The sequence below is a fragment of the Montipora capricornis genome, chromosome 9, assembly GCF_036669925.1.
Source record: "Montipora capricornis isolate CH-2021 chromosome 9, ASM3666992v2, whole genome shotgun sequence".
NCBI lineage: Eukaryota > Metazoa > Cnidaria > Anthozoa > Scleractinia > Acroporidae > Montipora > Montipora capricornis.
In genome coordinates, this window is record NC_090891.1 from 51,646,867 (window position 1) to 51,671,714 (window position 24,848).

Sequence of the window (24,848 nt, forward strand, 5' to 3'; positions counted from 1 at the left end):
CTTTAACATCAGAAGCTGGAGGAGCATCAGGAACAGAGACGGGGGGAGGGGGAGCAGCCGAAGCAACAACCACCTCATCTCCAGACATTAACTGGTCATCTCCCGACTCTTCAGAGGCCTCAGAAGGGGCCCCCTCGGGGGGAGGAACATAATCAAGAGTGGCATCTTCAACAGGAACATTGGACCGCATCACTTCTGATCCCGGGTGAACAGAGCTCCAGGCCTGCCTACACTCACGGGCCATGTGGCCAGCCTGATGACAGCGCCGGCACAGACCCGAGAGTGGGCAGGAGGAGCCACGATGGCCAGACTGGCGGCAAATGGTACAATGGGCAGGCTGGCGGATATACCAAACACGGCATCTACAATCGCAGATTGTTACAAAGTTCGGAACATCCTGGTCCAAAACAACATCGACAACACGGTTCCCATTATATAAGGACCGAAAATTCGGGAACGTACTCCGCCGAATCGACAGGACATCACCATACGACTTAAAAAACGTCTTCACATCATCGTCAGCAATCTCAGAAGGGAGGTCTCGCACGTGGACAGAACGAACATTGACATCCGCACGAAAGACAGGAACATTCACACCACCGTAGACAAGACCAGATGAGATCAAGTCTTCACAAGACGAACGATCCTTAAACGTGACACGGACACGACCACTTTGTAGAAACTGGACTGTAGTAAGCTTATCTGCAGGAACGAACTCCAGCAACTGTGGTAGTACGGTAGAAGAACCAACATTCTGGTAGATTGCCTCAGGGAACTGGAGAATAACACTGTTTGGACATTCCATTACGAAACAATTTAGGGTGGAGGCTATGCCGTTCCCTCCCGGCAGGTACTTAGGACAAGCGCTCCAAAAGAAACAAAAAGCCAATCACTCTACCACAAGTCTAGCAGTGGAACAACGTCGGCCAAACGGGTCTTAGCCAAAAGGCCGAGAAGCGATGCCATAACATGCTCGCAGCAGACGGAGTGCTGCTAGTCTCCTGGTCGCGAGATATGGTGGTCTGATTGTCATCCGTCCCAAGTAGGGAATCTACAAAGCCAACCTGAAAACGAGGCCGGCGCACACAACGATTGTCTACTTGTACAGTGGATGGACGGACGGACGGCAGGCAGCCACAGCCACCAGGACTGCATGGCATTTGCGTTGACGGCAAGAGGACAAATCCACATGGTGTTTCCTCCGACCTCTTTTTCACTTTCCTCTTATAAAAGAGTAAATTTTCACGGCAAATGACTTGTCTACGACCATACCACAGGGAAAACACCGGTTCTCGTCCGATCACCGAAGTTAAGCCCTGTCGGGCGGGGTTAGTACTTGGATGGGAGACCGCCTGGGAATACCCCGTGTTGTAGGCTTCCCTTTTTCGTTCTATCCACTTCATCATCTCAAAGAATCTCAGTTCCCCCCACCAAAGAAAGTTCCAATACAGCTTTTTTTAAAACACAACATGTCAAGCAAATGTCAAAAATGAGAAATGCAACAAAAACAAAATAGTTCACACGGGAAAGGCGAACTTATATTCCCGAGGGAGCGCGTGCGCGCGAGATCTTATCAAACCAACGTTTATGACATCAAAGCTATCTTTTTGTCTGAGCAAAGAACAGGACACGGCAAGTGTGAAATTGACGCACTGTTATGCATTGGATGAAAAGACAAACTAGTTAGTGGGGAACATGTGCATACAACGACGGCTAGAAAATTATAAAATTGATCTAGCGAAAACGTGACTTGGTGGAGTTGACATTTTCACTGTTCTCTGCTCAACACGGACAGTATTCAGGCCCCATTTGTTCAAAGGGTGAACAACATTATTCAGAAAATAAGTCACTATCCTTCCTGAGTATAATACATTTACTTTCGCGATAACAATTCAATTAATTCATAACACAGAGAAACGACAACGTGCGTGTTGGCCACAGAAATGTAACGCCAACTGCCCTGGCCACTTCTCATGTTACTCAATGCACGCCGGATCGCCAGAAGGCAACATAGTACAAGGGAGGCATAAGAAATCTATCACGCTTACAGATAGGCGATCGAACATTGCAAACATACATCTACTTACGTTTTGCAAACGATGCAAGAGGATAAGTGCTCCATCTGCCCTCCGGTACTTTCTTGTTTCACTCGTCGATCGATCTATCCTCGATGATTTCTCTGCAGCAACGAAGAATGCAAGAAATGAAGTGAGGTTCCGCTCCGCACTGCACCCACCAAATAACTCAAACATTCAACGAGATTTCAATTCACGGCAAACTCACCTTGTCCTTGGTTACTCCGTTCCGTTCAGTCCCGTCCCGTCAGTAAACGACAGGACAGGGCATCTTTCCATGCTTGCCTGACTGACTGAAATCACACCAACAAACCATCGCATTAGTGCCATTCCTTTCCCGAGGTGGGTGCGGGGACTAGCGCGAACGCAGGTCCCCACTACCAGAAATTATACGCTCGAGTTACCCACATTTGGGGTAATCGCAAGGGTCAACCCAATCGAAGTGCAATGAAAGAGCCTCACCTTGAGAGGACTGCCTCCCTGATCACAGTGCCTCCCGCGTCAGGTAAGTATGAACTTTTTCAGCCTTCCCATGGACCGCAAAACGCAACTGCTCTGCACATAGCTTGTGGTGGCTTCTTGTCGTCCCAGAACCGGTAAGGCAGGCCGGTGACTCCCTCCTTCCTAGGGAAGACAAGAGAAGGTGGAAGCTGGTCAGTCTGTTGTTTCACTTTCAATTGTTTATTTCTTCCCCGGAGGGAAGTGGGCCACACTCGGAGGTAGTGCTATACCGAGGCAACCCGTGGCCGGGACGAGGCAAGCCTCTTTTCCACGGCCCAGTTCCAAAAATCAGTTTAATATATGAGCTGCTCGATGAGCAGCGTATCAGATATTAAGCTGATAAGAACAGATTTTTTTTTTTTTTTTTTGTCAAAAGAACTTTTATTTACAAATAAAAAGATCCTTAATACATCAGAATAATCTAGCAGAAAAATCAGAATAATCAAGCAATACAGAATAATCTAGCAGAAAAACAGAAAAGCAAATCACTAAATCCACTAAACTAATACAACAGGAAAATCGACAAAGTTTACTTAGATGGGACGCGATCCGGACGCGTCGGTTTACGGGAGGGCGGACCCTCAGAGTCAAGCAACTTGGCAGGTTGACGCTTTAGAGACTGTTTCTTAGCGTTTTGTATCCTAAGACGGGCTCTTCGCTGTTCATCATAAAGATAACTGAGGTACGGTCGCCGAGAAGAACTTTCCAAATTATTCTTTTGCACAAAGAGAGTAGCAAGGTCAAGCAGGCGCTGTTGAGATGCTGTGGCTAAATCCTCGATAGACATTTTCCGTACAATGGCAAAAAAACGGGGGTCAAGATCATCATAAGGCAAAGGAGGCAGTTCATCGGAAACATGCGGAACAGTATACGGTATAGGTGCTTCAACAGAAGGAGGCGGCGTAGAAGCAGGCACAATAGGCGAAGTAGACTTTTCAGAAGGAGGCGGTGTAGAAGCAGGTACAGAAGGGGGCGGTGTAGAAGCAGGTACAGTAGACGGTGTAGACTTTCCAGAAGGGGGCGGTGCAGAAACTTTAACATCAGAAGCTGGAGGAGCATCAGGAACAGAGACGGGGGGAGGGGGAGCAGCCGAAGCAACAACCACCTCATCTCCAGACATTAACTGGTCATCTCCCGACTCTTCAGAGGCCTCAGAAGGGGCCCCCTCGGGGGGAGGAACATAATCAAGAGTGGCATCTTCAACAGGAACATTGGACCGCATCACTTCTGATCCCGGGTGAACAGAGCTCCAGGCCTGCCTACACTCACGGGCCATGTGGCCAGCCTGATGACAGCGCCGGCACAGACCCGAGAGTGGGCAGGAGGAGCCACGATGGCCAGACTGGCGGCAAATGGTACAATGGGCAGGCTGGCGGATATACCAAACACGGCATCTACAATCGCAGATTGTTACAAAGTTCGGAACATCCTGGTCCAAAACAACATCGACAACACGGTTCCCATTATATAAGGACCGAAAATTCGGGAACGTACTCCGCCGAATCGACAGGACATCACCATACGACTTAAAAAACGTCTTCACATCATCGTCAGCAATCTCAGAAGGGAGGTCTCGCACGTGGACAGAACGAACATTGACATCCGCACGAAAGACAGGAACATTCACACCACCGTAGACAAGACCAGATGAGATCAAGTCTTCACAAGACGAACGATCCTTAAACGTGACACGGACACGACCACTTTGTAGAAACTGGACTGTAGTAAGCTTATCTGCAGGAACGAACTCCAGCAACTGTGGTAGTACGGTAGAAGAACCAACATTCTGGTAGATTGCCTCAGGGAACTGGAGAATAACACTGTTTGGACATTCCATTACGAAACAATTTAGGGTGGAGGCTATGCCGTTCCCTCCCGGCAGGTACTTAGGACAAGCGCTCCAAAAGAAACAAAAAGCCAATCACTCTACCACAAGTCTAGCAGTGGAACAACGTCGGCCAAACGGGTCTTAGCCAAAAGGCCGAGAAGCGATGCCATAACATGCTCGCAGCAGACGGAGTGCTGCTAGTCTCCTGGTCGCGAGATATGGTGGTCTGATTGTCATCCGTCCCAAGTAGGGAATCTACAAAGCCAACCTGAAAACGAGGCCGGCGCACACAACGATTGTCTACTTGTACAGTGGATGGACGGACGGACGGCAGGCAGCCACAGCCACCAGGACTGCATGGCATTTGCGTTGACGGCAAGAGGACAAATCCACATGGTGTTTCCTCCGACCTCTTTTTCACTTTCCTCTTATAAAAGAGTAAATTTTCACGGCAAATGACTTGTCTACGACCATACCACAGGGAAAACACCGGTTCTCGTCCGATCACCGAAGTTAAGCCCTGTCGGGCGGGGTTAGTACTTGGATGGGAGACCGCCTGGGAATACCCCGTGTTGTAGGCTTCCCTTTTTCGTTCTATCCACTTCATCATCTCAAAGAATCTCAGTTCCCCCCACCAAAGAAAGTTCCAATACAGCTTTTTTTAAAACACAACATGTCAAGCAAATGTCAAAAATGAGAAATGCAACAAAAACAAAATAGTTCACACGGGAAAGGCGAACTTATATTCCCGAGGGAGCGCGTGCGCGCGAGATCTTATCAAACCAACGTTTATGACATCAAAGCTATCTTTTTGTCTGAGCAAAGAACAGGACACGGCAAGTGTGAAATTGACGCACTGTTATGCATTGGATGAAAAGACAAACTAGTTAGTGGGGAACATGTGCATACAACGACGGCTAGAAAATTATAAAATTGATCTAGCGAAAACGTGACTTGGTGGAGTTGACATTTTCACTGTTCTCTGCTCAACACGGACAGTATTCAGGCCCCATTTGTTCAAAGGGTGAACAACATTATTCAGAAAATAAGTCACTATCCTTCCTGAGTATAATACATTTACTTTCGCGATAACAATTCAATTAATTCATAACACAGAGAAACGACAACGTGCGTGTTGGCCACAGAAATGTAACGCCAACTGCCCTGGCCACTTCTCATGTTACTCAATGCACGCCGGATCGCCAGAAGGCAACATAGTACAAGGGAGGCATAAGAAATCTATCACGCTTACAGATAGGCGATCGAACATTGCAAACATACATCTACTTACGTTTTGCAAACGATGCAAGAGGATAAGTGCTCCATCTGCCCTCCGGTACTTTCTTGTTTCACTCGTCGATCGATCTATCCTCGATGATTTCTCTGCAGCAACGAAGAATGCAAGAAATGAAGTGAGGTTCCGCTCCGCACTGCACCCACCAAATAACTCAAACATTCAACGAGATTTCAATTCACGGCAAACTCACCTTGTCCTTGGTTACTCCGTTCCGTTCAGTCCCGTCCCGTCAGTAAACGACAGGACAGGGCATCTTTCCATGCTTGCCTGACTGACTGAAATCACACCAACAAACCATCGCATTAGTGCCATTCCTTTCCCGAGGTGGGTGCGGGGACTAGCGCGAACGCAGGTCCCCACTACCAGAAATTATACGCTCGAGTTACCCACATTTGGGGTAATCGCAAGGGTCAACCCAATCGAAGTGCAATGAAAGAGCCTCACCTTGAGAGGACTGCCTCCCTGATCACAGTGCCTCCCGCGTCAGGTAAGTTTTTTTTTATATCTGAGGCGAATGGCCGGGCCCCCAGTGGGGAGAGTGCAATGCCCGCCAGACATAACGACTAATCCGTCACACAACAACGGTACGCCTCAGACAGGGGAGCACCAGCACGCCAACTTCGCCGGGGAATCGAACCCCGCCCTTACTAACATAAAACAAAAGACGAACATACACTAGATTGCATTCAGGAGACGCCTCGTCCGACTTACACTCAAGAATGACAATCATGAACGAACATAAAAACAGAAGGACCGGGACAGAGGACAACAGGACAACGGGAAACGAACGGAAGCAAAGGCGAATGGCGGACCTAGAAGGTCACCAGTACATAGACTCATCCAGCTAAAACGAGCTGGTTCGCCACAATAATGCATTAAAGATGGACAACAAGACGGTCATCAACAAGCGAAGCCACAACACCACGACCACCCCACTGACGAGCAAAGTACCGACGACGACGGGCAGAACGAAAACGACGGAAAAACAGGGGGAGATAAAAACGAACACGCGACTTGACACGTTCAATAACTTCAACAGCGGAGGGACGCACAGCACGGAAACGAAAATCATTCCGAGCCAACCAGACAAAGAACTTACAGACGTTAAGCAAGTAGACAAAAACCCGGGGGACAGCCCGCAACTCATCACCAGAAAAACCAAAAAGCACATGACGAACGAGCAAGGAGGGACAAAGCGGAGAGGCCAAGGACAACAACGACTGGAGCCAAGAGATGACACTGGAGGCCAGAGGACAGTCAAAAAACAGGTGCTGTAAAGATTCCAGGGGCGAGGAACAGAAACAAACAGTGGAGACATTATAGCCAAACGACGCAAGGCGCTCAGCTGTGTACAGCACCCCGTGAGCCACTTTCCACGAAAGGTCAACGACGGGGCGATCAAGGTCGAAAAAGAACAGCTGGCGCCAAGTGGCCGACCAGTATAAGGAACCAAACAAAGGAGAGAACTTGATGACACAATGAGGAGGGACAACATTTTCAGACAACAGGAAAAGATAGGCAGACTTAGTAGTGACAGAACGTATAGGACAGAAATCAGCACCAGAACCGATACCGGGAGAAGGCGGGGACAAAGTACCTTTGCAAGCATGCCAGGCGGACAAGAGAGAGACATAGAAAGGAGGGAGCCTGGGGGAGGAAAAGGCGGGAGGGGAACAAAGGACAACTTGGGGGGGAGCATTAAAGACGGAAGAGAACCAAAAGACCATAAAGGAAACCCACGAGGACGGCGACACAACAAAACGGCGGACCCACTGGACGTGAAGAGCAAGCACCTTAAGTTGGAAATCAACAACACCAAAACCACCGAGAGAAGAATGCTGTACAACAGCACGACGAGCTACAAGATCGCGTTTCCCACCCCAGAAAAAATTGAACACAAGGGAAATGATTTCCGCACTGACCCACCGGGGCACATGGATAAGGGAGGCCACGTACCACACACGGGACAAAGCAAGCGCATTGATGACAAAGGACTTCCCCTTGAAAGACAAGGAGCGCTGCCTCCAAGAATGCAAGACATTTTTAACGGCGGTGATACGGGGCCTCCAGTTATCCTCCTCCAACATACCCGGACCTAAAAAGACACCCAAAACCTTTATCTTATCAGACGACCACTCAATAGCCACCGGAGGGTCAGTGCGGCCGCTCCAGGAACCAAGCCACAGACCAGAACACTTGGACATGTTGAGCTTGGCCCCGGAACCACGTTCATACAGTGAGTAGACATCAAAAATCGCAGAAATTGAACAATCATCGACAACGAGAAGAGAGGTATCGTCCGCATAACAAGAAATGACCGGCAGAGAGGGAGCGAAACCAGGCAAAGAGAGACCCTTAATTAGAGGACAGGCACGAATATTACAGGCTAGGACTTCAACGACAAGAACGTAAAGGAGAGGCGACAAAGGACAACCCTGACGGACACCACGAGACAACGGGAAAGACTTGGAAAAAAAACCATTAACGTTAATAGAACTACGTACCCCGGAATAGAAGAGATCTACCCACTTGATAAAGGAGGCCCCAAAGCCCATAGCGGAAAGAGTGGAACGGAGGAACGACCAATCTACCCTGTCAAATGCCTTCTCCTGGTCTAAGGAAAGAAAGGCGGCCGGGAAGCCAGAACGGGAACAAAAATCGACAGCGTCCCGAAGGAAGGCCACATTTTCGCCGATAAAGCGACCCGGCACCCCACAAGTCTGGTCCTTGCTGACAACAAAGTGGATGACCTTGAGAAGACGGGCAGCGATGGCACGGGAAGCAATTTTATAGTCGACATTTAACAGGGTAATTGGTCGCCAGTTTTTCGGATCAACACGGTCACCTTTTTTGAAGGAAAGAGTGATGATACCTCGGCGCTGAGAGGAGGATAAACGACCGGAAGAAAACGCAGAATTAAGAACCATAACAAGGTCAGAACCTAACACAGACCAGAATTTAAGGTAAAATTCCATAGGAAGGCCGTCGCATCCAGGAGTCCTGCCCCTGGCCATACCCTTAAGGGCGGCCAAGCATTCCTCCCGGCTGAGAGGGCCGTCACACGAAGCACTAGAAGCAGACGAGAGGGACGAAGAGATATGAGACAAAAGGGCAGCACGTGCGACAGGGTCACATGGAGTAGCAGAGAAAAGGTCAACATAGAAGGAACGGAAAGCGTCACAAAGACCATCTTTGTCCGTAATGAGAGATCCATCAGGACCTCTCAGCGCCGAGATATAACGATCAGCAGACTGCTTTTTCACCAAACGACAAAAATAAGCGGAGGACGACTCTCCCTTTTCGACCCATCTAATGCGGGCCCGGACCTGGAGACCACGGGCGAACTCCAGGTCGAGCTGCTGAATACGAGATAATGATGACATGTAAACAGGGAGAAGCGAAACACGGCCGAGGTCAACAAATGGCTTTAAGTGAGAAACAAGACGGTCAAGAATGTCACGTTCAAGCCGTCTACGATCCGCACGCTGCTTACAATAATTGATAGTGATACCTTTAATGCGGGACTTGCCCGCATCCCACCAGTCAACCACGGAAGGAAAGGAGAGAAGACGCGAACGCCACGAAAGCCAGAAATCGGAGATGAGCTGAAGATATGCCTCCTCCTCCAGGACAGAAGTGTTTAGCTTCCAAAGGCCAGGCCCAGAAGCAGGAACAGATGGGAGAGACCAAGAAAACTGAAGCGCGCAGTGGTCGGAGTAAGGGCAGGGTAGTATATCTGCAGAAGAGACGAAGGGGATCCACGAATACGGGCATCCGATAAGGTCGATGCGGGACGCAAGGGAGCCATCTCTCCGAAACCAAGTAAAAGACGAACCAGAAGGGTGCCGAAGACGCCAGATATCGACAACACAACAATCACGAAAGACAGAAGACAACAGGGACGAACTCTCACGGGAAGTGTCGAAGGGGCAAGACCCCCGACGATCAACAGAACGGTCAAAAACAGTGTTGAAATCACCACACAAAAGGGTAGGGATAGAGGGATCAATATGATCCACACAACGGTGAAGGAAGGAATCACGGTCAGGATTGCGGTTGGGAGCGTACGCACAAGCAACACGAAAAACAGAGCCACGAAAACCAAATTCAGCTAGGACAAAGCGACCATCGAACTCACAGACAACAGAGCGACAAAGAAGGACAGGACGGAACAAGATAGCAACCCCACAAGAACGATGCGAACCAAAAGAACCAGCACACAAATAGCCGAAACCGGACACCCAAGAGGACAATTCGGTCAGAGAGATGGCATGAGTCTCCTGCAGACATACTACCGACGGGGAGAGGTGGGACAGCCACTGCAGAAAACTAAGCCGCTTGTCCGCATCTCTCAACCCGTTAACGTTGATTGAGATAGCTGAGAGGGCCATGAGGAGGGAGGAGAGGGCCAACAAGAACATCAGGAAGGAAAGAAACCACAAAGGGAATTAGACCGCATATCTTCAGCAGAAAGCCGGCTCTTGACAAATTGCCTAGCCTTCTTCCCAGGGGCTGCACAACCAGAGGAGGCAGAGTGCGCCTCCGAACTATCCTCCGAGCCATAATCTTCAACTAGCCGCTTACGTGGGCCAGAGACCTCGACCATAGGGGCATCTGAGGGCAATGATTCACCAGGAGAATCACCAGACGTATAACTACTACTATTGCTTTGAACACTATTCGCGTTCACACTAATAACGTTAGTTGCACTTTGAACACTATTCGTGTTCAGACCATTATCATCATTACAAACACTATTCGTGTTCACACTACTAGTACTATCATCACAACGAACACTATTCGTGTTCGCATTACAATTAATGTCATTACTACGAACACTATTCGCATTCGCCTCACTACAGTTATCTACATTATTTTGGACTTTCTTAGGAACACTATTCGTGTTCACACAACTATTAACAGTAACATTATTATGAACACTATTCGTGTTCCCACAACTAATATTATCATTATTATCAGCACCCATGCTGCCACTACTAGAATTACCAATAATATCAGGACTACTAAGTATACTTTCACTAATGACAGGAACAGGCTCCCCGGAAACAGGCAGTGAATCACTACCAGACAGGGGAACTCCAGCCGAGTCAGAAAAGGACGACGGGTGAGATGAGGAATCCCCATCCCCAGCGTCAGCCCAACTGGTAGGGTGGAGGATAGACTGACTCGCAAAGAGGTCATCAGAGCAATCGAACTCGGGGTCAGAAGAAGCGGACTCACTATCAGACAGAACATCAGTGACTACAGGAGCCGAGTTCCCACCCGCAGGGGGCGGGGGAGCTGGCCCGGATGGCGAAAGGGCTGCGGCTTCCGCAGGGGTAGGGTCGGCAGAGGCACCTGGCGCAGGAACAACAGGCGGCACATCCCAAGCCCGTGGGGGATTAGTACAGTTCCTAGACATGTGGCCGGGCAGAAGGCAGTTTCGGCACTTGCCACGGATGGGGCAGTCCCGAGCAATATGTCCCTCCTGTCTACAGATATCACAAGACAGGGGTTGCCCAGGGTACCAGACCTTACAAGGATGTCCACCAATAATGATGGACCGCGGAATGACTTTTTGGCGAACCATTTTAACAACTCTGGTGCCGGTCGAAACTTCATTCATGTCAGGATAATGTTGCAATGTTACAGAATTAACGACACCATAAGATTCCATGACAGAGCGCAACTCGTTGTTATTCGCTTCAAAAGGGTAATGATGAACAAGGACATTTTGTGGGCGGGGCCCACTAACAAACACACGACATTCAATTGTATCAATGAAAACACGATCAGAACTTTCAATAGACTTTTTAGCAGCAGGATCTACAAATGTAACATTAACGGCACGGCCAGGAATGAACTGGACGGATGCAACAGTAAACTTGTCCTTAAAGTGGTTTTGGATGGCACGCGCAACGACAAAACGGTGCGCATCAGACGGAAACCCAGAAACATCGAGCACAACAGTGCGCGCAAAAGAGGCCCGAGACATGGCACGAGGCCAGACCCAGAAGGGCAGGACGACAACAAAAGAAAGTAAACTCACCGAAATGGACGCAGAAAAACGGCAAAACAAGTGACAAGAAATGGATGGGCAACGAAGTCCAAGATGGCTGAACCGCGAAACCAGATAGGCCAAAGGCCCGCCACTTACTCTGAAGACAAGACCAAAAACCACGTACCAAATGGGTAGGGCCTCCGGCCAAGCACAGCGTTCAGGTAAGTATGAACTTTTTCAGCCTTCCCATGGACCGCAAAACGCAACTGCTCTGCACATAGCTTGTGGTGGCTTCTTGTCGTCCCAGAACCGGTAAGGCAGGCCGGTGACTCCCTCCTTCCTAGGGAAGACAAGAGAAGGTGGAAGCTGGTCAGTCTGTTGTTTCACTTTCAATTGTTTATTTCTTCCCCGGAGGGAAGTGGGCCACACTCGGAGGTAGTGCTATACCGAGGCAACCCGTGGCCGGGACGAGGCAAGCCTCTTTTCCACGGCCCAGTTCCAAAAATCAGTTTAATATATGAGCTGCTCGATGAGCAGCGTATCAGATATTAAGCTGATAAGAACAGATTTTTTTTTTTTTTTTTTGTCAAAAGAACTTTTATTTACAAATAAAAAGATCCTTAATACATCAGAATAATCTAGCAGAAAAATCAGAATAATCAAGCAATACAGAATAATCTAGCAGAAAAACAGAAAAGCAAATCACTAAATCCACTAAACTAATACAACAGGAAAATCGACAAAGTTTACTTAGATGGGACGCGATCCGGACGCGTCGGTTTACGGGAGGGCGGACCCTCAGAGTCAAGCAACTTGGCAGGTTGACGCTTTAGAGACTGTTTCTTAGCGTTTTGTATCCTAAGACGGGCTCTTCGCTGTTCATCATAAAGATAACTGAGGTACGGTCGCCGAGAAGAACTTTCCAAATTATTCTTTTGCACAAAGAGAGTAGCAAGGTCAAGCAGGCGCTGTTGAGATGCTGTGGCTAAATCCTCGATAGACATTTTCCGTACAATGGCAAAAAAACGGGGGTCAAGATCATCATAAGGCAAAGGAGGCAGTTCATCGGAAACATGCGGAACAGTATACGGTATAGGTGCTTCAACAGAAGGAGGCGGCGTAGAAGCAGGCACAATAGGCGAAGTAGACTTTTCAGAAGGAGGCGGTGTAGAAGCAGGTACAGAAGGGGGCGGTGTAGAAGCAGGTACAGTAGACGGTGTAGACTTTCCAGAAGGGGGCGGTGCAGAAACTTTAACATCAGAAGCTGGAGGAGCATCAGGAACAGAGACGGGGGGAGGGGGAGCAGCCGAAGCAACAACCACCTCATCTCCAGACATTAACTGGTCATCTCCCGACTCTTCAGAGGCCTCAGAAGGGGCCCCCTCGGGGGGAGGAACATAATCAAGAGTGGCATCTTCAACAGGAACATTGGACCGCATCACTTCTGATCCCGGGTGAACAGAGCTCCAGGCCTGCCTACACTCACGGGCCATGTGGCCAGCCTGATGACAGCGCCGGCACAGACCCGAGAGTGGGCAGGAGGAGCCACGATGGCCAGACTGGCGGCAAATGGTACAATGGGCAGGCTGGCGGATATACCAAACACGGCATCTACAATCGCAGATTGTTACAAAGTTCGGAACATCCTGGTCCAAAACAACATCGACAACACGGTTCCCATTATATAAGGACCGAAAATTCGGGAACGTACTCCGCCGAATCGACAGGACATCACCATACGACTTAAAAAACGTCTTCACATCATCGTCAGCAATCTCAGAAGGGAGGTCTCGCACGTGGACAGAACGAACATTGACATCCGCACGAAAGACAGGAACATTCACACCACCGTAGACAAGACCAGATGAGATCAAGTCTTCACAAGACGAACGATCCTTAAACGTGACACGGACACGACCACGACCACTTTGTAGAAACTGGACTGTAGTAAGCTTATCTGCAGGAACGAACTCCAGCAACTGTGGTAGTACGGTAGAAGAACCAACATTCTGGTAGATTGCCTCAGGGAACTGGAGAATAACACTGTTTGGACATTCCATTACGAAACAATTTAGGGTGGAGGCTATGCCGTTCCCTCCCGGCAGGTACTTAGGACAAGCGCTCCAAAAGAAACAAAAAGCCAATCACTCTACCACAAGTCTAGCAGTGGAACAACGTCGGCCAAACGGGTCTTAGCCAAAAGGCCGAGAAGCGATGCCATAACATGCTCGCAGCAGACGGAGTGCTGCTAGTCTCCTGGTCGCGAGATATGGTGGTCTGATTGTCATCCGTCCCAAGTAGGGAATCTACAAAGCCAACCTGAAAACGAGGCCGGCGCACACAACGATTGTCTACTTGTACAGTGGATGGACGGACGGACGGCAGGCAGCCACAGCCACCAGGACTGCATGGCATTTGCGTTGACGGCAAGAGGACAAATCCACATGGTGTTTCCTCCGACCTCTTTTTCACTTTCCTCTTATAAAAGAGTAAATTTTCACGGCAAATGACTTGTCTACGACCATACCACAGGGAAAACACCGGTTCTCGTCCGATCACCGAAGTTAAGCCCTGTCGGGCGGGGTTAGTACTTGGATGGGAGACCGCCTGGGAATACCCCGTGTTGTAGGCTTCCCTTTTTCGTTCTATCCACTTCATCATCTCAAAGAATCTCAGTTCCCCCCACCAAAGAAAGTTCCAATACAGCTTTTTTTAAAACACAACATGTCAAGCAAATGTCAAAAATGAGAAATGCAACAAAAACAAAATAGTTCACACGGGAAAGGCGAACTTATATTCCCGAGGGAGCGCGTGCGCGCGAGATCTTATCAAACCAACGTTTATGACATCAAAGCTATCTTTTTGTCTGAGCAAAGAACAGGACACGGCAAGTGTGAAATTGACGCACTGTTATGCATTGGATGAAAAGACAAACTAGTTAGTGGGGAACATGTGCATACAACGACGGCTAGAAAATTATAAAATTGATCTAGCGAAAACGTGACTTGGTGGAGTTGACATTTTCACTGTTCTCTGCTCAACACGGACAGTATTCAGGCCCCATTTGTTCAAAGGGTGAACAACATTATTCAGAAAATAAGTCACTATCCTTCCTGAGTATAATACATTTACTTTCGCGATAACAATTCAATTAATTCATAACACAGAGAAACGACAACGTGCGTGTTGGCCACAGAAATGTAACGCCAACTGCCCTGGCCACTTCTCATGTTACTCAATGCACGCCGGATCGCCAGAAGGCAACATAGTACAAGGGAGGCATAAGAAATCTATCACGCTTACAGATAGGCGATCGAACATTGCAAACATACATCTACTTACGTTTTGCAAACGATGCAAGAGGATAAGTGCTCCATCTGCCCTCCGGTACTTTCTTGTTTCACTCGTCGATCGATCTATCCTCGATGATTTCTCTGCAGCAACGAAGAATGCAAGAAATGAAGTGAGGTTCCGCTCCGCACTGCACCCACCAAATAACTCAAACATTCAACGAGATTTCAATTCACGGCAAACTCACCTTGTCCTTGGTTACTCCGTTCCGTTCAGTCCCGTCCCGTCAGTAAACGACAGGACAGGGCATCTTTCCATGCTTGCCTGACTGACTGAAATCACACCAACAAACCATCGCATTAGTGCCATTCCTTTCCCGAGGTGGGTGCGGGGACTAGCGCGAACGCAGGTCCCCACTACCAGAAATTATACGCTCGAGTTACCCACATTTGGGGTAATCGCAAGGGTCAACCCAATCGAAGTGCAATGAAAGAGCCTCACCTTGAGAGGACTGCCTCCCTGATCACAGTGCCTCCCGCGTCAGGTAAGTATGAACTTTTTCAGCCTTCCCATGGACCGCAAAACGCAACTGCTCTGCACATAGCTTGTGGTGGCTTCTTGTCGTCCCAGAACCGGTAAGGCAGGCCGGTGACTCCCTCCTTCCTAGGGAAGACAAGAGAAGGTGGAAGCTGGTCAGTCTGTTGTTTCACTTTCAATTGTTTATTTCTTCCCCGGAGGGAAGTGGGCCACACTCGGAGGTAGTGCTATACCGAGGCAACCCGTGGCCGGGACGAGGCAAGCCTCTTTTCCACGGCCCAGTTCCAAAAATCAGTTTAATATATGAGCTGCTCGATGAGCAGCGTATCAGATATTAAGCTGATAAGAACAGATTTTTTTTTTTTTTTTTTGTCAAAAGAACTTTTATTTACAAATAAAAAGATCCTTAATACATCAGAATAATCTAGCAGAAAAATCAGAATAATCAAGCAATACAGAATAATCTAGCAGAAAAACAGAAAAGCAAATCACTAAATCCACTAAACTAATACAACAGGAAAATCGACAAAGTTTACTTAGATGGGACGCGATCCGGACGCGTCGGTTTACGGGAGGGCGGACCCTCAGAGTCAAGCAACTTGGCAGGTTGACGCTTTAGAGACTGTTTCTTAGCGTTTTGTATCCTAAGACGGGCTCTTCGCTGTTCATCATAAAGATAACTGAGGTACGGTCGCCGAGAAGAACTTTCCAAATTATTCTTTTGCACAAAGAGAGTAGCAAGGTCAAGCAGGCGCTGTTGAGATGCTGTGGCTAAATCCTCGATAGACATTTTCCGTACAATGGCAAAAAAACGGGGGTCAAGATCATCATAAGGCAAAGGAGGCAGTTCATCGGAAACATGCGGAACAGTATACGGTATAGGTGCTTCAACAGAAGGAGGCGGCGTAGAAGCAGGCACAATAGGCGAAGTAGACTTTTCAGAAGGAGGCGGTGTAGAAGCAGGTACAGAAGGGGGCGGTGTAGAAGCAGGTACAGTAGACGGTGTAGACTTTCCAGAAGGGGGCGGTGCAGAAACTTTAACATCAGAAGCTGGAGGAGCATCAGGAACAGAGACGGGGGGAGGGGGAGCAGCCGAAGCAACAACCACCTCATCTCCAGACATTAACTGGTCATCTCCCGACTCTTCAGAGGCCTCAGAAGGGGCCCCCTCGGGGGGAGGAACATAATCAAGAGTGGCATCTTCAACAGGAACATTGGACCGCATCACTTCTGATCCCGGGTGAACAGAGCTCCAGGCCTGCCTACACTCACGGGCCATGTGGCCAGCCTGATGACAGCGCCGGCACAGACCCGAGAGTGGGCAGGAGGAGCCACGATGGCCAGACTGGCGGCAAATGGTACAATGGGCAGGCTGGCGGATATACCAAACACGGCATCTACAATCGCAGATTGTTACAAAGTTCGGAACATCCTGGTCCAAAACAACATCGACAACACGGTTCCCATTATATAAGGACCGAAAATTCGGGAACGTACTCCGCCGAATCGACAGGACATCACCATACGACTTAAAAAACGTCTTCACATCATCGTCAGCAATCTCAGAAGGGAGGTCTCGCACGTGGACAGAACGAACATTGACATCCGCACGAAAGACAGGAACATTCACACCACCGTAGACAAGACCAGATGAGATCAAGTCTTCACAAGACGAACGATCCTTAAACGTGACACGGACACGACCACTTTGTAGAAACTGGACTGTAGTAAGCTTATCTGCAGGAACGAACTCCAGCAACTGTGGTAGTACGGTAGAAGAACCAACATTCTGGTAGATTGCCTCAGGGAACTGGAGAATAACACTGTTTGGACATTCCATTACGAAACAATTTAGGGTGGAGGCTATGCCGTTCCCTCCCGGCAGGTACTTAGGACAAGCGCTCCAAAAGAAACAAAAAGCCAATCACTCTACCACAAGTCTAGCAGTGGAACAACGTCGGCCAAACGGGTCTTAGCCAAAAGGCCGAGAAGCGATGCCATAACATGCTCGCAGCAGACGGAGTGCTGCTAGTCTCCTGGTCGCGAGATATGGTGGTCTGATTGTCATCCGTCCCAAGTAGGGAATCTACAAAGCCAACCTGAAAACGAGGCCGGCGCACACAACGATTGTCTACTTGTACAGTGGATGGACGGACGGACGGCAGGCAGCCACAGCCACCAGGACTGCATGGCATTTGCGTTGACGGCAAGAGGACAAATCCACATGGTGTTTCCTCCGACCTCTTTTTCACTTTCCTCTTATAAAAGAGTAAATTTTCACGGCAAATGACTTGTCTACGACCATACCACAGGGAAAACACCGGTTCTCGTCCGATCACCGAAGTTAAGCCCTGTCGGGCGGGGTTAGTACTTGGATGGGAGACCGCCTGGGAATACCCCGTGTTGTAGGCTTCCCTTTTTCGTTCTATCCACTTCATCATCTCAAAGAATCTCAGTTCCCCCCACCAAAGAAAGTTCCAATACAGCTTTTTTTAAAACACAACATGTCAAGCAAATGTCAAAAATGAGAAATGCAACAAAAACAAAATAGTTCACACGGGAAAGGCGAACTTATATTCCCGAGGGAGCGCGTGCGCGCGAGATCTTATCAAACCAACGTTTATGACATCAAAGCTATCTTTTTGTCTGAGCAAAGAACAGGACACGGCAAGTGTGAAATTGACGCACTGTTATGCATTGGATGAAAAGACAAACTAGTTAGTGGGGAACATGTGCATACAACGACGGCTAGAAAATTATAAAATTGATCTAGCGAAAACGTGACTTGGTGGAGTTGACATTTTCACTGTTCTCTGCTCAACACGGACAGTATTCAGGCCCCATTTGTTCAAAGGGTGAACAACATTATTCAGAAAATAAGTCACTATCCTTCCTGAGTATAATACATTTACTTTCGCGATAACAATTCAATTAATTCATAACACAGAGAAACGACAACGTGCGTGTTGGCCACAGAAATGTAACGCCAACTGCCCTGGCCACTTCTCATGTTACTCAATGCACGCCGGATCGCCAGAAGGCAACATAGTACAAGGGAGGCATAAGAAATCTATCACGCTTACAGATAGGCGATCGAACATTGCAAACATACATCTACTTACGTTTTGCAAACGATGCAAGAGGATAAGTGCTCCATCTGCCCTCCGGTACTTTCTTGTTTCACTCGTCGATCGATCTATCCTCGATGATTTCTCTGCAGCAACGAAGAATGCAAGAAATGAAGTGAGGTTCCGCTCCGCACTGCACCCACCAAATAACTCAAACATTCAACGAGATTTCAATTCACGGCAAACTCACCTTGTCCTTGGTTACTCCGTTCCGTTCAGTCCCGTCCCGTCAGTAAACGACAGGACAGGGCATCTTTCCATGCTTGCCTGACTGACTGAAATCACACCAACAAACCATCGCATTAGTGCCATTCCTTTCCCGAGGTGGGTGCGGGGACTAGCGCGAACGCAGGTCCCCACTACCAGAAATTATACGCTCGAGTTACCCACATTTGGGGTAATCGCAAGGGTCAACCCAATCGAAGTGCAATGAAAGAGCCTCACCTTGAGAGGACTGCCTCCCTGATCACAGTGCCTCCCGCGTCAGGTAAGTTTTTTTTTATGTTTAAGGCGAATGGCAGCCCCCCAGTAGGGTGAGTGCAATGGCTACCAGACATTCAGACTCATCCATCAACAACAATGGTTCGCCTCAAACGGGGGTACACCAGCACGTCAAACGTCACCGGGGAATCGAACCCCGCCCCTACAAACAGAAATTAGACACAAAACAAAACATTGCATAAGCTGAAAAACGGAGACAGATCAAGTTTTACAAACAGAGTCGATGAGTTTATCGATTTCATAACCATGAAGCGTTAAACGATGGATATTACGCATCCTTATAGCGAGTGCACGGACAGCAAGAGGACCATCACCGGGTCTTACTTTAGGAATAACATGACGAGTTAACTTCTGGAAATCAGTCTCAGGAACGGTCACTGGGGGCTCGGAAACAATTTCACCTTCTTCGACATCAACAGGGGCTGGAGACGGAACGGGAGCACGGGACTTCACGTTGACATTTGCTGGCACTGACGATGGTGGAGGAGACGAGACAGGCGGAGGAGACGAGACAGTCGGAGGAGACGAGACAGGCGGAGGAGACGAAACAGGCGGAGAAGAAGAGACAGGAGGCACGGAGACTGGGAGCGGGTTGGGGACGCTGAACGAAAATGACGGCGAGACAGCAGGCAGAACAGGGGACGTGACAGACGGAGGTGTAGTTGACGGAACAGGAACAGTAGGATGACTGGAGTGAGACGGGCCCCAGGCCTGCTTACAATCCCGAGCCCTGTGACCTGGCTCTTTACAGCGCAGGCACCGGCCCGAGAAAGGGCAAGCCTGAGGCAGATGACCGGTTTCACGACAGATGGAACAAATGACAGGTTGACCAGCATGCCACACACGGACGGGGAAATGGGATACAGACAAAGAAGACGGAATGGACTGAACTGACTCAGCGAACGACATAAGAAGGACACGGGTACCAGTAGCCACGGACGGAAAATCACGGAAATAAACAGGACGGACGGAATGGATAACACCAAAGGACTCAAACACAGAACGGACATCAACATCGGGCACTTCGAAAGGCAGATCGCGGACATACACAGAACGGATAGGAACAATGGACGCAGTAACAGGAATGGACACTTCACCATACAGCAAAGAAGACTCTTGAAGGAGCTCGTTCCTGTACTCGATGGTCTTAAGGGTGAGACGGACTTTACCGCTACGGAGGAACTGAACTGCTGACACACTATCTGGAACCAAACAACGCAACAATTGTGGAACCAACTTGGCGGCACTGGTAGATCTGGAAATTTCTGCAGGAAAATGCAGCACCACACTTCTTGGGAACTCCATGGCACGGGAACAGGCACTGGAGACAACTGCCAAGCCCTCACGAGCTTTATTGGCAGAGACACTTACCCGGGCGACAAACTAATGAACGCGTCAGGTAAGTATGAACTTTTTCAGCCTTCCCATGGACCGCAAAACGCAACTGCTCTGCACATAGCTTGTGGTGGCTTCTTGTCGTCCCAGAACCGGTAAGGCAGGCCGGTGACTCCCTCCTTCCTAGGGAAGACAAGAGAAGGTGGAAGCTGGTCAGTCTGTTGTTTCACTTTCAATTGTTTATTTCTTCCCCGGAGGGAAGTGGGCCACACTCGGAGGTAGTGCTATACCGAGGCAACCCGTGGCCGGGACGAGGCAAGCCTCTTTTCCACGGCCCAGTTCCAAAAATCAGTTTAATATATGAGCTGCTCGATGAGCAGCGTATCAGATATTAAGCTGATAAGAACAGATTTTTTTTTTTTTTTTTTGTCAAAAGAACTTTTATTTACAAATAAAAAGATCCTTAATACATCAGAATAATCTAGCAGAAAAATCAGAATAATCAAGCAATACAGAATAATCTAGCAGAAAAACAGAAAAGCAAATCACTAAATCCACTAAACTAATACAACAGGAAAATCGACAAAGTTTACTTAGATGGGACGCGATCCGGACGCGTCGGTTTACGGGAGGGCGGACCCTCAGAGTCAAGCAACTTGGCAGGTTGACGCTTTAGAGACTGTTTCTTAGCGTTTTGTATCCTAAGACGGGCTCTTCGCTGTTCATCATAAAGATAACTGAGGTACGGTCGCCGAGAAGAACTTTCCAAATTATTCTTTTGCACAAAGAGAGTAGCAAGGTCAAGCAGGCGCTGTTGAGATGCTGTGGCTAAATCCTCGATAGACATTTTCCGTACAATGGCAAAAAAACGGGGGTCAAGATCATCATAAGGCAAAGGAGGCAGTTCATCGGAAACATGCGGAACAGTATACGGTATAGGTGCTTCAACAGAAGGAGGCGGCGTAGAAGCAGGCACAATAGGCGAAGTAGACTTTTCAGAAGGAGGCGGTGTAGAAGCAGGTACAGAAGGGGGCGGTGTAGAAGCAGGTACAGTAGACGGTGTAGACTTTCCAGAAGGGGGCGGTGCAGAAACTTTAACATCAGAAGCTGGAGGAGCATCAGGAACAGAGACGGGGGGAGGGGGAGCAGCCGAAGCAACAACCACCTCATCTCCAGACATTAACTGGTCATCTCCCGACTCTTCAGAGGCCTCAGAAGGGGCCCCCTCGGGGGGAGGAACATAATCAAGAGTGGCATCTTCAACAGGAACATTGGACCGCATCACTTCTGATCCCGGGTGAACAGAGCTCCAGGCCTGCCTACACTCACGGGCCATGTGGCCAGCCTGATGACAGCGCCGGCACAGACCCGAGAGTGGGCAGGAGGAGCCACGATGGCCAGACTGGCGGCAAATGGTACAATGGGCAGGCTGGCGGATATACCAAACACGGCATCTACAATCGCAGATTGTTACAAAGTTCGGAACATCCTGGTCCAAAACAACATCGACAACACGGTTCCCATTATATAAGGACCGAAAATTCGGGAACGTACTCCGCCGAATCGACAGGACATCACCATACGACTTAAAAAACGTCTTCACATCATCGTCAGCAATCTCAGAAGGGAGGTCTCGCACGTGGACAGAACGAACATTGACATCCGCACGAAAGACAGGAACATTCACACCACCGTAGACAAGACCAGATGAGATCAAGTCTTCACAAGACGAACGATCCTTAAACGTGACACGGACACGACCACTTTGTAGAAACTGGACTGTAGTAAGCTTATCTGCAGGAACGAACTCCAGCAACTGTGGTAGTACGGTAGAAGAACCAACATTCTGGTAGATTGCCTCAGGGAACTGGAGAATAACACTGTTTGGACATTCCATTACGAAACAATTTAGGGTGGAGGCTATGCCGTTCCCTCCCGGCAGGTACTTAGGACAAGCGCTCCAAAAGAAACAAAAAGCCAATCACTCTACCACAAGTCTAGCAGTGGAACAACGTCGGCCAAACGGGTCTTAGCCAAAAGGCCGAGAAGCGATGCCATAACATGCTCGCAGCAGACGGAGTGCTGCTAGTCTCCTGGTCGCGAGATATGGTGGTCTGATTGTCATCCGTCCCAAGTAGGGAATCTACAAAGCCAACCTGAAAACGAGGCCGGCGCACACAACGATTGTCTACTTGTACAGTGGATGGACGGACGGACGGCAGGCAGCCACAGCCACCAGGACTGCATGGCATTTGCGTTGACGGCAAGAGGACAAATCCACATGGTGTTTCCTCCGACCTCTTTTTCACTTTCCTCTTATAAAAGAGTAAATTTTCACGGCAAATGACTTGTCTACGACCATACCACAGGGAAAACACCGGTTCTCGTCCGATCACCGAAGTTAAGCCCTGTCGGGCGGGGTTAGTACTTGGATGGGAGACCGCCTGGGAATACCCCGTGTTGTAGGCTTCCCTTTTTCGTTCTATCCACTTCATCATCTCAAAGAATCTCAGTTCCCCCCACCAAAGAAAGTTCCAATACAGCTTTTTTTAAAACACAACATGTCAAGCAAATGTCAAAAATGAGAAATGCAACAAAAACAAAATAGTTCACACGGGAAAGGCGAACTTATATTCCCGAGGGAGCGCGTGCGCGCGAGATCTTATCAAACCAACGTTTATGACATCAAAGCTATCTTTTTGTCTGAGCAAAGAACAGGACACGGCAAGTGTGAAATTGACGCACTGTTATGCATTGGATGAAAAGACAAACTAGTTAGTGGGGAACATGTGCATACAACGACGGCTAGAAAATTATAAAATTGATCTAGCGAAAACGTGACTTGGTGGAGTTGACATTTTCACTGTTCTCTGCTCAACACGGACAGTATTCAGGCCCCATTTGTTCAAAGGGTGAACAACATTATTCAGAAAATAAGTCACTATCCTTCCTGAGTATAATACATTTACTTTCGCGATAACAATTCAATTAATTCATAACACAGAGAAACGACAACGTGCGTGTTGGCCACAGAAATGTAACGCCAACTGCCCTGGCCACTTCTCATGTTACTCAATGCACGCCGGATCGCCAGAAGGCAACATAGTACAAGGGAGGCATAAGAAATCTATCACGCTTACAGATAGGCGATCGAACATTGCAAACATACATCTACTTACGTTTTGCAAACGATGCAAGAGGATAAGTGCTCCATCTGCCCTCCGGTACTTTCTTGTTTCACTCGTCGATCGATCTATCCTCGATGATTTCTCTGCAGCAACGAAGAATGCAAGAAATGAAGTGAGGTTCCGCTCCGCACTGCACCCACCAAATAACTCAAACATTCAACGAGATTTCAATTCACGGCAAACTCACCTTGTCCTTGGTTACTCCGTTCCGTTCAGTCCCGTCCCGTCAGTAAACGACAGGACAGGGCATCTTTCCATGCTTGCCTGACTGACTGAAATCACACCAACAAACCATCGCATTGCATTATGGGTAATAGAATGGAAAAGCGCGCGTAAATTCCCCGCTCTCGAACATAAATACTTTTTAGTAAAGTCTCGAAGAGGGAAAAAAGTTCGAATAATTTTTATAAGAGACACGAAGTTTTCATCCTTGAAGTCCCTTAGGTGGATCTTTTCCCTACCTCGAGGCTCTACACCTTCGCAAAGCTGGGCCGAAACGTTACGCACCACTCGCGACTGCTTTCGTGAAGTGGTCTTTCTTTATGCTTCTCCCTCATTTCTTCGAGCGAGAAGCGCCCAATTGATGCCATCTTGGAGTTAACGATCTCCCAGGCACTTTGCGAAGGATGTAAAAGGAGAATTGATCACTTTCTAAGGCTTGCTAGTCATTATACTTTCCGGTTGCACCAGTGTAAACTCCTGTCCGTTGGTTTGCATCCAAGTCGCTGCGCACACTCAATCATTTCTTAAAGTCATGCCTATTCTCCTCGCTCAATTTTTTGCCCGGGATTCACAAAGAAACGTCACTGTATAAGGCAAAATTATCTGACGCCGCCCGCGATACGTTCGTTAATGTCCCCACACAAAGTGACATTATAATTTAAATCCAAGAACATTTATTTCTTCACTTCTTTACTCGCGGCCAGATAATAACAACAGCGAGGTTTCTCGCGTGACCAAGCCACATTCAGTACATGACATGCTTGGAAGAAGTCAACTATTCCTTACGACTGAGGCTGTACCTAAAATATACAAATGAAAAGCATTACAAGACAAAGGTACGATTGTTACATTGAAAGGCATACTTACCGTGTTAGCAATAACATTTCTACCAGATTTCACAATGAAGCTTGGGGAAAGATTCCTGTATCCAAAGACAATTCGGT

At 48.4% G+C, this 24,848-nt stretch overlaps 13 non-coding genes across 13 annotated transcripts; 5 read left to right on the forward strand and 8 right to left on the reverse strand.

Annotated features, from left to right (window-relative positions):
• Nucleotides 1–1,258: 1,258 nt before the first annotated feature.
• Nucleotides 1,259–1,377, forward strand: LOC138017929 (5S ribosomal RNA). The gene has a single exon (XR_011125963.1). It is a non-coding gene; the product is annotated as a 5S ribosomal RNA (ribosomal RNA).
• A 1,047-nt stretch (nucleotides 1,378–2,424) lies between these two features.
• Nucleotides 2,425–2,588, reverse strand: LOC138017931 (U1 spliceosomal RNA). Its single transcript, XR_011125965.1, has one exon. It is a non-coding gene; the product is annotated as a U1 spliceosomal RNA (small nuclear RNA).
• A 184-nt stretch (nucleotides 2,589–2,772) lies between these two features.
• LOC138017945 (U2 spliceosomal RNA) lies at nucleotides 2,773–2,956 on the reverse strand. The gene has a single exon (XR_011125977.1). It is a non-coding gene; the product is annotated as a U2 spliceosomal RNA (small nuclear RNA).
• A 1,910-nt stretch (nucleotides 2,957–4,866) lies between these two features.
• Nucleotides 4,867–4,985, forward strand: LOC138017936 (5S ribosomal RNA). Its single transcript, XR_011125970.1, has one exon. It is a non-coding gene; the product is annotated as a 5S ribosomal RNA (ribosomal RNA).
• Nucleotides 4,986–6,032: 1,047 nt separating this feature from the next.
• On the reverse strand, nucleotides 6,033–6,196 carry LOC138017933 (U1 spliceosomal RNA). Its single transcript, XR_011125967.1, has one exon. It is a non-coding gene; the product is annotated as a U1 spliceosomal RNA (small nuclear RNA).
• Nucleotides 6,197–12,115: 5,919 nt separating this feature from the next.
• Nucleotides 12,116–12,299, reverse strand: LOC138017946 (U2 spliceosomal RNA). Its single transcript, XR_011125978.1, has one exon. It is a non-coding gene; the product is annotated as a U2 spliceosomal RNA (small nuclear RNA).
• Nucleotides 12,300–14,215: 1,916 nt separating this feature from the next.
• LOC138017948 (5S ribosomal RNA) lies at nucleotides 14,216–14,334 on the forward strand. Its single transcript, XR_011125980.1, has one exon. It is a non-coding gene; the product is annotated as a 5S ribosomal RNA (ribosomal RNA).
• A 1,047-nt stretch (nucleotides 14,335–15,381) lies between these two features.
• On the reverse strand, nucleotides 15,382–15,545 carry LOC138017932 (U1 spliceosomal RNA). Its single transcript, XR_011125966.1, has one exon. It is a non-coding gene; the product is annotated as a U1 spliceosomal RNA (small nuclear RNA).
• A 184-nt stretch (nucleotides 15,546–15,729) lies between these two features.
• On the reverse strand, nucleotides 15,730–15,913 carry LOC138017947 (U2 spliceosomal RNA). Its single transcript, XR_011125979.1, has one exon. It is a non-coding gene; the product is annotated as a U2 spliceosomal RNA (small nuclear RNA).
• A 1,910-nt stretch (nucleotides 15,914–17,823) lies between these two features.
• LOC138017959 (5S ribosomal RNA) lies at nucleotides 17,824–17,942 on the forward strand. Its single transcript, XR_011125987.1, has one exon. It is a non-coding gene; the product is annotated as a 5S ribosomal RNA (ribosomal RNA).
• Nucleotides 17,943–18,989: 1,047 nt separating this feature from the next.
• On the reverse strand, nucleotides 18,990–19,153 carry LOC138017934 (U1 spliceosomal RNA). Its single transcript, XR_011125968.1, has one exon. It is a non-coding gene; the product is annotated as a U1 spliceosomal RNA (small nuclear RNA).
• A 1,597-nt stretch (nucleotides 19,154–20,750) lies between these two features.
• LOC138017949 (U2 spliceosomal RNA) lies at nucleotides 20,751–20,934 on the reverse strand. The gene has a single exon (XR_011125981.1). It is a non-coding gene; the product is annotated as a U2 spliceosomal RNA (small nuclear RNA).
• A 1,910-nt stretch (nucleotides 20,935–22,844) lies between these two features.
• Nucleotides 22,845–22,963, forward strand: LOC138017920 (5S ribosomal RNA). Its single transcript, XR_011125959.1, has one exon. It is a non-coding gene; the product is annotated as a 5S ribosomal RNA (ribosomal RNA).
• Nucleotides 22,964–24,848: the final 1,885 nt, after the last annotated feature.